The sequence below is a fragment of the Manis javanica genome, chromosome 1 (genome assembly GCF_040802235.1).
Source record: "Manis javanica isolate MJ-LG chromosome 1, MJ_LKY, whole genome shotgun sequence".
In the NCBI taxonomy this organism is placed as follows: Eukaryota; Metazoa; Chordata; class Mammalia; order Pholidota; family Manidae; genus Manis; species Manis javanica.
In genome coordinates this window covers 131,780,324-131,795,677 of record NC_133156.1, presented here as the reverse complement: position 1 = coordinate 131,795,677, position 15,354 = coordinate 131,780,324, and the positions used below count along the sequence as shown (strand labels likewise).

Sequence of the window (15,354 nt, the reverse complement as noted above, 5' to 3'; positions counted from 1 at the left end):
TACATTACTTCAAAGAAATATAATAAAGCTAGAAAATGCTCACAGAAAGACAACTAAACCATCATCAAAGGAAAGGAGCAGCTTGATATAGGAAGATGTTAAAGATTAGAATCTTCAATCTGGGAACTCTGACATCTATTAAATCATGAAGAAGGTGGATAGTGTGAAAGCCAAGCTATCCACAAACTTCAATTATACAAGGTCTAAGGGCACCCTTTGAAGTTTAAAAGAGATAAATTTAGGACAAATAATGGGAAGTGCCATGCTACTTTATTTATTAGGTAGAGTGCTCATGGAAGTAACACAGGCTGAAAATATAATAGGTTCATAAAAGGTTTAGATAAAAACATACAGTAAATCAATTCTAGACTATTAAAGGGAGGTAGCCTAATATACCATTAATACTCCTTTTATCTTTGTCAAAGTGTAGGGCTCTCCTTGTTCTTTGGTTACATTTGAAGTGAAACAAAAAGTAATAATTGCAAGCAAAAATTAAAAAACTAAGAGCATTCAAATTAGAACTAATTTTATGTAACCGATTCTTTTGATTCACAAAAACTAAGTGGTTGATGAATGTGAAAATAGCAGTGAGAAAAATGTTACATTTTCCTAAAGATGCTCTTTGAGTTCTGCTAGAAGGGCTATCTAGTTTGAAAATGGATAATATTTTATTTATGCTTTGCTTTTACCATGGATCATCATCTGCCTTGAATTATTTTTCGTATATGCCTTATTTCTTTTTTTATGTAATTACTTTCTTAAAATCAGGATCATTTTGATTGTCACCTACAAGTCCAACACTTAGTTTAGTAACTTCCACATAGTAGCAAATGTGTAATAAGGAAATTCATGCTTCAGACACATAGAACATACATATGGTTCACATTTTACAGAGTATGTCACCATAAGAGTAACTGAAAGATTAAATAACTCATTAAAGACACAAAAGATGTTTTCCTTTCCATAGCACAATATTCTCTCTCTCACCTGTAACCTACAGCAATCTTCTTTTTCAGATATAAAAACTTTAAAGCAGTTCTTTTTTTCTCAATCTGACTGATCTTACCATTTAATATGCACAACTGGCCCAACCCTAGACCAACTGCATTTTTGGAGTTATGATATGGCCATATATATTTTTAAATTCTTGCTGGGTGACTTGAATGTGCACACCAGATAGATAATTGTTACTAGAAAATACTATGATGTTTTTATGTCTGAGCCCATACACTGACTCCAAAATCAGTTTTAAAATGGAAAATTTCATAGATTGGAAAATAAGTATGTATTCTTGAAAGTAGTTGCATTGAAGGGGACATTATTCATTTTGAAATACACCAATTCTTATTTGATTCCTTTTTAATTAACTCTTGCTTTATAGCCATTTACTATTTTAAGTATATATGATATATAGAGCTTCCCGTTGTATACTGAGATAATATAGCAGGAGGTAAGAGACGTATTTTATTACTGGAGAAACATGATAGCACAGGCAGTAAGTACTCTTTGGTATATACTTAAGCACTAAAATGACTCTAAACCAGTAATTACTAGGAATCATCGGGATAAGTCAGAGAGGTGAAGTAATGGGGGTAGATGAAATTATTACCTGAAGTGGGTTTGAAGGATGTATAGAATGGTACAAGGGTAGGTTTTTCCCAATTTGTGTCACTTTGAGCAAACACAGGAATGAATGTGGAGGTTTGGTTGTTACCTAAGGAACCAAGATGAGTTATGCCAAGAAAACTGTAATTATGAAGAGACTTGAATACGACATTATGGGATTCAGACATGATTAAGAAGTTCATATAAGAGATTCTATTTTAAAAGTTCATTAAAAATTTTACCCTGAACTCATTGGGACAAATAAGGTCAAAAAAACAGAATCCACCATTATTCTTGGCATTTTATTGGCCTCAAATGATGGTGTTAATACAAACACAAATGATTAAAAGTCAACCAAAAACTAGTGTTTCCCCAAGGTAAGCCAACCTGTGAGGGCCAATGGAATTATGCTAATAAATAGTATGTCAGATTCTACCCATTCTCCATTAGTAGCAATTTTCTCATATGTGCACTCAAACACATCCATGCTCTAAGTTACCATTTGAGGTCTGTGATTTTCCTCTCCTCTCTGCAGCTCCTCTTGATTAGAGGAACTTAGTTTGAATACGGCTTATTCTCCATCACATCTTGGTGCCTATCATATTGCCTTCTTCATAATGAAAAATCAGTGAATATTACTAAGTGAATAATCATATGAAAAAATGATATAAGAATACATTTTAGAAGGGTTAGATAGGAAGAGAGAAGATTACCTAGGAGGTTTTTGACTTGCGGACAGCCATTCCTCTTACTTCATTAGCTTCAACTTCGAATAGCCAATGAAATAGCACCTTTCATGTGCTCTTTTCCCCTATGATAAAATTCCCATGTTCCCTCAGCAACATTCTCCCCTACCCCAAATATAGTATATCTTACAAGCAGAACACTAAATAATTTAAATGTATTTCCCTTTACACGTTGGCTTTTCCTACTCTTATTTCCATCTCATTGATGAAGGAAGTGGCCATATTATCTGTAACTGCTCCTTAAGTTCCTAGCAAACTCCATAATACACATTCAAAACTCTAAAATACGGTTGGATTGTGAAGAGAAGATGTAATTTGAACCTCTTCTATAGTAAGTACTAAGTTGGAACCAAGGAAAGGACCAATATAATATTTATTCATAGAGTTAGAATTAAAAGAGTTTGTCAGATAATCGTATTTGAGGGGAAAAAAAGAGTTAAGATTTATTGACAATGTATTTATTGACAATCCAAGTCAGCGAAAAAATGGTTACAAGTTTAAAAATAGTCTCAGATTGCTGGTTAGTGATATAAATCTCCCTTATCACTTGAAGCTGAATTATCTTTGTTAAAGAGGTATGCTCTGTTTTAGCCTAAAAATGGGAAGTCACTAAATTTCTAATTAAAAGTGTCCTAGGTCGTTTCTTCATCTTTATTCACCAGGGGAGGCATTTTTATGTATTTTATGATTATCTGTTTGCTGTTCATTCTGCCAAAAACTTATTGCCCTAAGAAATAGCATTAAATGGGAACATGACCTCATTAAAAGGTTTCATGTAAATTTTAAACATTTCTAAACTCTTAAATACACCATTTCAATATCCTTCTCCCTTTTGGAATTGAAATAAGTACTTTATATATTATTTGAACAATACACAGTATACAGCATTGCATAGAAAAAAAATCCCTAGCAGTCTTTTGAGAATAAAGGCAAATCAATAGTAATATCTCTTAGAATAGAAGCACTTTTGTTGACACAGGAACATAGTTTAATGGGAAGCAAAGTAATCTTTGTGTTCAGTCAGACTGTTGGGCTGTGCCTGAGAAATTCACAAGCTCTGACCACTTGTTTTACATTAACAGGCAGCCTTGCATGTTCAAAACAGAAAGAGAAAATGATTTGCTTTATAAAGATGGATACCTTATGGGTTTAGCATGTAACACAAGAGATAATCTTCGTTCAATTTTTTTGGTAATTTTATAAATTTGTCTTAAATTCCAATTTTAATCTATTAAAGTTAATCATCCCAGTGCCCTGAAGAGAGGTAATTCAGGAGCTGTTTACATTGTGGCCAGTAAATATAACTAAGCTATCTCAAGTCCACTGTTGGATTTGAAGTCTTAGGTTTTAATGATGAAGATGATGATGGCAAACAGTCTCACCTTAGGATGGAAATATAAGTGTGTCCAGATAGACAGACAGATTGATGGGTAAATGTAGTTATAGCTGTACATACAGAATAACTTAGAGGAAATTTCTTTGCTATGGCCAGTGTATAAAGAAAATTCATTCTGATCATATTTCCTTTATTCTAACCTTCAGATGATAAAGTAAACGATAAAGAGTAAAATCATATAAGTAACCAATGACTCCTGCAGATTTAAAATTCTAGTAGTGGTCTTTCTGGTTTCTAGAAAAATGATTGTTTTGTTTTTAAATGCAGGTACTGCCTTTTAAACTATAAGAAAAGTAGTTAGCTATGGGCTCTTATTTCATGCAAGTATGCTATTAGGTTAACAAAAAACTAGTAAAGGAGGCAGGATGTTTGGTGAATATGTACATTATCCCATGCAAATGTTCTGAGTTATTCTAGTACTTAAAGAAAAGTGAAAGCAAACGTTTGTTTTGCTTGCTGTTATTAGTTCTTTGCTTTTCATGCAGGCTGAGTATTTATATTTAAGTTCCATAAATGCAGACATAACAATAATGCAGCCCTTGATTTCTTTGCGCTGCAAACTAGAGGATGCTGGAAGGAATTCTGCCTTGAGAAAGTTACAAGTTAAGCGTCATTACAGTTGACTTGCAGATGCATAGTAAAATATATATTTTAGTTCAAAAATTGTATCTTGCCTCAAAAGTGTTCTTTAAAATAGTTTGAGTTTTGCAAAACAGTATTTTCTAATGCACATCAGTGTATAAAAATTAAGTCGAATTTATCCAAATATGATCTATTTTAAACCTATTAGCTCTTAACATAAATTCGCATTGGTTTCAATGTTTCCACGTGCAATGTTCAGTTGGAAAGGTTGAAGCCAGAGCATTCCCTAGTATACCATGATATGGCCACAAGGTGGCTCCAAACACCTAAGTATGTTATTTTACCTCCTGACAAGTGAATAGAAATTTACCACAAATATTAGCAGCAAATTTACCCTATAAATGTGTCAATATTTCAAAAATACAAACTCATTTCAACCTTCTGATTACGTTTTGAAGTATACTTTTATATGTTTTTAAAATGTAAACACTCACAACATGTTAAAATGGTTGAAAACCTTGAGATCTGAAGGATTTTGAAAGGAAATGATTAGTCTGCATAATTATTCAACATTTGTTTAGATTTTTAAAAATAATTTCTTCTCTACATTTATACAATTTTATTCTCACTTGATTTTCAACTAAGTGAGAAGGAAATATCTTCAAGTTAATGAGATTTTTCTCTAGCACAATTAAAGAAATTACATTGAAGAGAAAGCAAAAAGAATAAATAAATAAACAAAATGTAAAAATATAGCAATGACAAAAAATGAGAATCATCTTTGCTGTGTCTGTGAAATGATGCCTGTTGGCTGGGTTTAGCAGTCACTATCTGACTCACCTTCACCTCTGTGGATGGATAAGACAGAATCCTAAGTATATTCTTTGAATATGTGAACTTCTAAAATAAACATATTAATTAATCCTGAGCTACAACTAAAACTAAAAAATGAAAACCATGAACAATTCTGGATTTTTAAAATAGAGTTTTAAAGGAAAGGTATTTACAGACACAGAAATGTATATTTTATGACCCTAATGCTTTGGTTTGTTTATGTAATCTATAGAATTCATTTCAGATGCTTTTAAATTACCATGTAAGTAGAGCCACAAAGAGGAAGAAAACACCAAAAACAGTGATTTGAAATTGATCTTCATATCACCTTGAATGCAAAGAATGAAAAGTATGAATTATCTAAATAAAACCTCTTAATATTTTCACATTATGCAGCAGATTTCTGTCTTCATCAGATGGTTTCCGGGACCTGGTCTAAGAAAGCGGTAGCCCACTGACCTTTCTCTCAGCTTGTAGCACAGACTGCAGAATTATTCTTGAGACTTACAGATATCAAAACTTTAATGGGATTCTTTAATGCACTGCCTCTGTACATCACTCTTGTTCTAGTTCTCATTACTCTGACCTCAAGAAGGAGAATCTGTGAAAAGAACCATTACTGCAGTATATTCATAAATGGCTCCTGTTTCACCTGAGTGAGTTTATGTGGCTTATGGAACTCACCAATAGTTAGTCTCTGTCTTTCTAATGCTTTCTCCCTCTTCTGTCCCCTTTTTGGGTCCTTCAGGTCATTTTCAAAATGAATATTCATTAATACCCTAGTTCATGCAATTATCATACAATGTTTCTGAGTTTTCTAGTTATATTCGCTCTTTATGCAACTGACATTTTCACACTCATTAGGGGACGAATATATTTTAAAAGTTATATATTGAGCTCTTTCTAATTACAATAATAGATGTTATGAGCCCTTTTTAATTATAACCCTAGATAAACTGTCCTTGGAAATTATGACTCAAACTACTATTTTTTTAAACAAAAAAAAATTGCAATGAAGAATTGATGATGTTATCAGCAGAATTAGTGAATCAACTTAAAACAACAAGGATTCTCATTTCAACTCAAGCACAAAATTATTACTACATTATACAAGTTAAAATTTTAAAAAATGTTGCAGTGGAAGCCCAAGTCACATCACATGCCGTGGTTAAAATAAAACACACTCAATATGAATGAAAAAGCATAGGTCACATGAATGTACATATAGTAACAATAAAACCAACAAAAATAATAGGTGACAATTACAATAATATGGAGTACTAGAACACATATTGTTGGCACTTCGCAATTATGGTTTCTTTTAATCATGACAATTTCACTGTTATGTATGCAAGTCCAATTATTATGCACATTTTACAGGTGAAAAACTACTACGAACATTAAATTTAAACAGTGACACAGGATTTGAACCCAGTTAGCTTGGTGCCACAGTCCGTGCTTCTATTCATAAAAGAAATTCTAAGACAGGCAATCTTAGTGCTTCTGGCATGCAACCTTCCCACTGTGTACTTTACTATGAAACATGACCTTTATCAGATGTCCTCAGGAAAACAAATGCTACGTAGGAAAATCTTTCTACAGAGTAACCCAGTTTGAAACTCACTGGCGTCTACAGAGTGAATATTTTAATTACTTGTGGAAGCTTATATTCATAGGACTTGGGGATCCACTTAGTCTTCAGATATACTTTTTATTTAGGCTTCTTGTCTGGGATGGGGATACTAGTCCCAAATTTGAGTCCTTGGTGCAAGATGGCAACAGGCTTCTGCAAATATGAAAAGCAACTGAAATCACCAACCAAGATGGCTGCTCCTAACTGGCTCAGCAATGCGGAATCCACTCTTAGGGATCCACTGAAAGAATCTGAGGCTACTCAAAAACGTACCTTGAACCAATATGCTAACTCACTCTGATATTTTCTTGAAAGGTATCAGGATGGCTTTGACTACAGTAATACAGTGTTGAAAAAAAAAACAGGTGAGATTAGAGCCCCATATTATCCATTTTAAAAGTACCTAGGACACAACCTTCTTACATTGACTAAAACTGGTCTCTAATACAAGTCACGTGATTATTTGCTTAATGCCTCAGTGATATTCTATCTAGTTTACTACTATTCCATGAAAATTAAGACATTTTGAACATAACTATTAATATTTCCATTGTAAAGTATATGAAACTTAATTTTGAATACGTCACATTATTACCACCTCTCCTCAAGCACAAGATTTGCATTGGGTTCACCTTTTTATCTCTAGGTGTGGCAGTAAGAATGGCTCATCAAAACTTCCTCAAAAATTAATGAAAATAATTAGAAGCTGAGGAAAATTAAGCAAGTTATTTCTGGATTCCAGGAAATAATTTAAATTGATAGAAGGAAATGCAACAGATGCAAAATAAAAAAGTAGCTATATATGACTGTCATATATTTATTTATATGCAAAATATTAGTTTGCTGCTAGAAAGGACAAAGCTTGTCTCATCCATATATTATTCACATTGGACCTACCTAGAAATAGGTTTGACACAGCCCCTACTTATAAAGTGAAGTGACTTAATGTCTTTGCTCTGAAGTCAAGATCATGGTTGCTATTTCTCTAACTTTGTATCTCCATCCACTGGGTTGAGTGCCCAGTACAGGTTGTATATCACCTAACAGTGATATGGTTTTGTCCTAAAAAAGAAAACATATTTTCCCTTACTTTGTTCAGGTTTCATAACATATAATGGAGACTCACCCACCCCTGAGAAAAGAGTTTAGCAAGGAAATTATTTCTCTCAACTTTGATTTTAGGTATATTTCATTTTCCCCAAATTTTTATTGTGTGTTGCAAATCAACACATCTGAAAATAAATACATAGTGAAGTTTTTTCTCAGAAATTAATAAAAAATATTATGTAGAACTATCTAGTTATTAAATCTTGAAAAATTAGAGCATATATTTTAAAAGGTGCAGTAGCTAGAAAAGAAGAGATTCTTAGAAAATAGGCAGAATTCTCTTATTTTTTATTATATTCATCTTAAAAGGTTTATGTCAGTAGGAAAACAAATCCTTTATTTAATATAGAAATTCTATAGAAAATCTCTGCTCTTCACTCCAGCAGGGGAAAAAAAAAATAGAAGAAGAAAAGGAAGAGGAGAAGAGGGAAGAGGATTTCTAAGTCATGACTATACTCAGGATTCAAAGTTGAACAAATTTCCAAAATAACAGCTGAAACCTTTTGCTGAAAGGAGTAAATAAAGAAAACTTTCCATAGGTTCTTAATCATGGTGAAAAGCTTTTACAGTAGTTCCCCTTTGTCTGTGGGGGATACATTTTCCAAACCCTCAGTGGATGCCTGAAGCCAGGAATAGTACCAAACCCTATATACATTATGTTTTTTTCCTATACGTACATACCTATGACGAAGTTTAATTCATGCATTAGGCACAGTAAGAGACTGACAATAACAACTAATAAAATAGAACAATTATAAACACACTGTGATAAAGTTCTGCAAGTATGGTCTCTCTCTCAAAATATCTTATGGTACTGTACTCACCTTTCTTCTGTGATGATGTGAGATGATAATATGCCCATGTGATGAGATGGGGTGGGGTGAATGACCCAGGCATTGTGACGTAGTTTTAAGCTACTATTGACCTGACTATAAATCAGAAGGAGGATCATCTGCTTCCTGATCGTGGTTGACTGTAGGTAACTGCAGCCGTCAGAAGTGAAACAGTGGGTAAGAGAAGACTAGGATGTTCACATTCAGGAGGCTAGAGAAGACGGCACACATGGGCAAGTTGGTGGTTTGCTCCCTCCAGAGACTACATATTGAAAAGTCATGTTGGTGACAAAATGTGGCTCAAGACTACAAAGCAGGAATAACCTACGACTTACCATGATTTAGGAAAAAGTTAAAAACAAAAAGAAAAAATAAGAAACTTTATATTTTTCTAAGCTAAAGGTTACTCATTATATACTCAGTTTCTGCTTATTTGATTAAGTTGACATACATATTATTTTATACCAATGGTTTATTAGCTTTATATGTTATTGCTGAAGCAAATAAATACCACACTGTAGTATTTAAAGTTTATGTAATTCATATTCTTCATTTTATTAGCAACAGATTTAAACCAGTGAGTTAGAGGTAGCAAAATTTCATTTTTTAGTTTATTTAAAGAAAATATTTTAATTACAATATTTAATGACTATACTGTACATGTAGAAGATTTACATGGTAAACACAAAACCATTAAAACCCGAGTTCAATTATTTTCAAAGCTACCTAAATATAAGGCTATTAATTTAAAGTTGGTGCTTAGAAATCAAATTATCCAGAAATATTAAAGTATTTTATTTAAATTTAAAGTCTGATTCAAGAGTTACAGAAATATTTACTACTTTTAAAAATCCCAGAAGTTACCTTGGTTTTCAAATAGTTGATTAAATTTTATTTTATTGGGACTAGAGTTACATGAAAAAGGAGGTTCAGTGACATTTTTAAAACTTGATATTATAATTATACAAACAATTACCTAAGCAAATACTTTGATTGTCTTTGATCTACTCATATAACTATGCCAAATTTCAGCTTCAATTTTGGTATTTATATGTACTACACGAACATTGATGAAAATTACCAGAGTAAACCCAGTTAAAACATTTACTTTATTCAGTTACCTGATTATTTTAATTTAATTGGGGAAACCGCTTATGTTTCCCACATTTTCAACTGGAAATGAGGAAGAGCAATGATAGTTCTTTACTCTAATAGATAATTGCTCATTATACATAAGCGAACATATTTAGATTATAAACTGCCAATATTTGTATCTTGCAACAAAGAAGAATCAACATTTCTAATGAAAGATTGCTTTCTGGACACATGCAGTTTCTGATTAATTTACTTTTAAAATCAGGACTTTTGTCAAGATACTTCAATATGCTCTGTTATAGTAAATCAACAATGATTCCCAATCAATAACTGATGTACTGAGTATAATAAGTCATGGGTCTGCATTTTACATTATACTTTAGAGAAGTCATTTCATTAATAAATGCTGACTTTCCCATACTTTGCATGCTAGTATGGTAAACTACATTGATGATAATTTCAATTCCTTAAAAGCCTAGGTGTTATAATTTATCTATAAAAATTGCTTTCATTATAAGGACATGCTCTAGCCAACTGATATGTAATATACTTTATGTTATAATGAAAAGGATAATGTAATAAATCCAAGGTATAATATAGCAAATGATGAAACACTGGCCATAAAACCCAGAAGATTTACAGAAATATTATTTAATATAGTGTGACATAAAAGAGCACATGGAAACTCATTCCAAGGCTTTTTTAATTGTCATAAATAAGGGAGGGGAGATAGAAGAAGACAGTGGAAAGGAGGGAGGGAAGGAGGACAAGAAAGAGAGCACATACTGAAACATTTTTGAGCATCAGCAGGACTCTGACGTGTTTAGACATGTAATTTAATGCTGAATTTCCTGTTGTGAAGCAATGTTGTATTATACCTTATAGCCTATTGCTTTATCCTGTCCTGAAGCTTGAAACGTCATTTCAGGGTATATATTTCTGCATCATATGTAGAATCAAGGCTACTGTCTACAAAGCAAGGTGGGGGATTGAAAATTGAGATCACATGGTTTGGTGAAGTGCTTTATATAATATTACTGACAGACTGGCTCCTACATTCCTCTACTACGAGGGACTGCACAATAAAGGCATTTCCACCTTCCAGAGGCAGTCATTATTTTCAAGTAATGCTACACTTCATTTCCTAAAATGAGGTAAAATGTAGTTTTATTTTATTCATTCTTACTCAGTGTTCAGCTTTCCCTTTCTTTAAATCTATCACCAGTATGGTCATATTTAACAAACGTCTCTTTGTAATATAGAGGGTAGACCATCACATACATTGCAAGAGAGAAACAGGATAAAAATATAAGTACATTGGTGAAAACAAAGCACCTTTATTCTTTAAAAAAAATCAAGTCACTTTTTTGGGAGAAGTTGCATTACATACAGAATTATGCAAAAGTTATACTGAAACAACTTTTTCTAACTTTTATTTTAACTGATCAATGACATTGCATTAAGGATAATGCATGCCCAGAAATCTACAACCCTCATGTGACTGACGTGATTTCCTTCCAGTGTTTGCCTCTTGAGTTAGTTGGAATGAGCAAGGACACAGAAGGAACAGCAAAGGCAAAAATGGCCTCACATGTTTTAGGTACCCTTACAAAAGACAAGACAACTGTATTTTAAAAGAGCTCCAGACTCATACTAAAATGTCAAGTGAGGTAAGGCTGCTGCAGAGCAAGAAAGGAAGAAGGGGAGAGAGGTGACCCTGAGCTGATGCTGTTATCTTAGAAAGCAGGCACTCCTTGTTGACTGAAATTTTCTCATTCTCATGCATGAAAAAAAAAAAAATCTATAATTTTGAGTGTTTAACTGATTGGTCATAAAGCAGGGAGTGTTATATTAGCGCTCTGTGATCATATCCCAGTGCTTAAATTAAAATAAAAAAACAGTGGCAGATTTAAAAATGTTTAAATTCAGGACATTTTTTTCTATTTGCATATTTCAGGTTACTGAACTATGACAAAATAAAATTTTCTCAGTGATCTATTGTTCTGAATAAATGTCAAGAAAATAAAAATAGATTTCCCTATGTCAACTTTCATTTCTCAAATTATGTGTTCATAGTTCTCAAATATGTGTTATCCTTCAACTTTGATTTTTTTCCAAAATATTCATAACAGGGTCCATATATACTTACTACAATGCTTCATCAGTGACACCACTGCAAAGTACAAGCCTAATATGAGTGAGAACACCTGTCTTGCTACCTGGTTTTTAACTTAAGCCTATGAGATATGCATGTTAAATATAATATGGTTAGTAAAGTGACTTTTCAGAAATCCTGTCCACATAATATTTTAGGTTAATCACAAGAAGAGTTTTCAAACATAGACTTGAAATTGGGAGAGCAAATATCTGCATAAATTACTTGTGACTGGTACAAATAATTTTTATATTTCTCTGCTCATATTTTATTACTTTGTTTCAGTATTTCACAAATACATTTAATGTGGCAACAATATTAGAATATAATTTGCATCACAGAAATCAGTATTATGACTAATACTTTTGAAACCCAAGAACTAGCCTAGAGGGAGTTACGTTTATATTGTGACTTGTACTGCTTACTATGCAAAGCTATTACTGATAATAACACTTAACAAAAATATGGCTCACTTTGCTGCTGAATCAGCATCATTGGGGCCAATGCCGTTCCTGTGCTGCAGCCTAGTGGAATGATTTGGTATAAAAATGACATATTCCAGGAGGACATGGTGTTATCACTTGCTGCAAAGTAGGTTAAGAAACATGGGAAATAAGTCATATGAATAGAAATCCCCCAGATAATACATACTCTGACTCAGTTACTTGTTTATATAGAAAATTAAGTGAAGATCAAGAAATGCATCCAAGAGTCTGAAAAGGACTCACATATTTCAGGATGAACCTTTTCAGTTTCAATATTTTCTTTTTCCACAAGAAAAAATATCATACTTTTCAGATTATGCCAACTTTCTTAATAATGTGCCAGAAATGTACATCTCTCTAGATAGAAAGTCAATTTTCTCTCCCTTTTTTCCTTTTCCAAAAGAAAATTTCAGTAGAGTAAAAATCTAACATTATAATATACAATTGAAAATCTAGATAGTAATGTTCTTATCAATAAGCAGCTAGTTTTCATGAACACCTACGAATATCACTTGAAGCACTGATCAGGTACCAGGCAACTTAACGACTGATCTCACACATATGCATATGTATGGAATTCTGTTCTTTGATTGGAGTCAGGGAAGACATATGCATTCACCAGGGAAGTCAGTTTGTTAGCAAGTATTTGAAATAAAAAAAGTACCTGATTCAATGAAAACAGACATTGATTCATACTTTAACAACACAGCCGAAAAATTTTAAAAAAGTGAAATCAAATGCAAGAAGCATTTCTTTATGTTTTTATCATCAGGATACATTAGTATTTGATGTGTCCCTAAGCCACAGACACACTCTGCTTATATTGTGTTCTCTCCAATCCCTTCACTCCAAGCCCGCCAAAGCACTATTTCCTTATGCATTCCACATTGAATACATATGTGCCACATTTACTATACCGCAAGCAAGGGGGCAAGGCAGATTACCTCTGCAACTTATTTACCCATTTCTATATGACACAACCTTTTTCTTTTTTCTTCACTTTAACTAAAAATGAACCTACAGCCTTGTCAATGACATAATGTTTTCATGAAAGTTCTACTAATTAAAAATCCTCACCATACCAGACCTAAAAAATGAGCACACTCTTGCCAAGTGTTATTCACCACAGAGAAGCTCTTGTAGCCACATTTTTGAGAAGGATAGAGAGGGGGATGGTGAGGAGGGAGAAAGTCTACTAACATATGCATTGAAGTATAACGTCGGCAGCATCAGAGGGACAGATTATTTTTAATAGAGATCCACAAGAAAAAAAAAGAAGAAGGAAAAAAATACAAAAAAACACATGCATCTCCAAATAGCTGAGAGAAATGAATGTGCAATTTTGGAGAATAGAAGCTTTTACTGGAATAAAGAACCGCAATTACAGGAAATAGATTTGTCTTTTAGAAGCAAAAGATAATAGGTCAGTGTTTAAATGATGTTTGATTGCACCTGTAGACCCCCCTTTTTTTAATGATAAGGGAATGGTAGGCTTTTATTGTAGTGACATAAAAACACTTTCAGGTCACTGCTTTTGCCCATACTTACACTGTTATCAATACTTACTTGTTGGGGACATGCAAGACTTTCAATGTGCTGCATTAATTTAACACCACATAAAATATGGATTTTATTGCAGCAGAGACAATAAATGCTGCAACTGCTGACTACATGCATTTAATCTCCCCTGTTCATCTTTCCCATCTCATACTTCTACCTCAGATTTAAAAGGTGAATATAGGAGTTTTGTTTATTCCACTTCTGATTAATGCCAATCTATTTTATTTATGTAGATCCTTGGTGACTATTGACAGATTCAAGGAATCTGTCTTCTGCCTGTCATTTCTTTTTATATTGAATTCACAATGAACTGTGACTATGAATAAGTGCAGAGTGAATCCATTCATATGGAATGCAAAGTAATGTTAGATGATGTTAGAGTTCACAGCAACAATGTTACCTCTTGAACTCATTTTCAAATAAGGATGAACAAGTATGAGCGTGGCAAATTATGCTCCAGAATTTATTTTTAGCATTTGTTCATGGTGAATGAATTCACAGACTCTAATAGCATGACACACTGTTGAACTTAATATATAATTTATCCAGTTTTACTTTACCTGGATAAATATTCAAAGCAGTTGTTTCTAGAAACCAATATAGAGTTTTATGCTTCCTAATTTCTTTATGTACTAAAGATAATTATTTGTAAAGAACTGCTAAATACAACTTAAAAACAAACATTTTCCCCACAAGGAAAGAAAATAAAAGACCTTAAGGGAGTTAAAAGAGAGAGAGGGAGAGATAAAGTCTTCCTACCTTTTTTATCAGCTTCTGGATAACGGAAGTTGGTTCCAGCCAAAACAACCCTGGAGAAATTGTCACTATGTCCCCTTTTTGTTTGTTTTCGGCTGTTATTTTCTATCACTGATGCTACTTCAATCTAACTCAAGCTTTCTCTCAGCATCACTTTTAACTCTGGACGGCAGGGAACCGAGGAAAACGGAGGCGAGCTCTCTCTGATTGGCTTTCATTCAGTGCTTCTGATTAAGGGTAAAAAAAAAAAAAAAAAAGGGAAAGGAAGGAGGGGGAAAAGCCCTTCCTCACACGGAGAGAAAGGTTCTGCTGATAGAGCTGCAGCACTCGCCATGGGAAGGTTAGCGACTGGGGAAGTGCTGGCTTCTGCAAGCACACAGCGATTTGCAAGTGAATGCGAGGGGAGGGCGCATCCGAGCGGAGGGCTCTGGATGAAAGGCTTCCCCTCCCCCGCAGGGCAGAAAGACTCTCTGTTTCCAGGCGAAGGTAATCAGCCCCATCTAATCCGGCTGTGTCCGTTAACACACTCTCAGTAACAGGACTGCTTCTTGCAATTCTTTTAAATAG

At 33.5% G+C, this 15,354-nt stretch overlaps 1 protein-coding gene across 2 annotated transcripts in view; it reads right to left on the bottom strand.

Annotated features, from left to right (window-relative positions):
- LOC108404220 (cadherin-10) overlaps nt 1-15,078 on the bottom strand; it is a 161,144-nt gene extending 146,066 nt beyond the window's left edge. Inside the window, exon 1 of one of the 2 annotated variants that reach the window (XM_037001642.2) lies at nt 14,791-15,078. The gene's annotated coding sequence lies outside the window, so the exon portion shown is untranslated. The remainder of the gene's footprint in view (nt 1-14,790) is intronic. The other variant, XM_037001636.2, reaches the window with a different exon arrangement.
- Between the last annotated feature and the right edge of the window lie 276 nt (nt 15,079-15,354).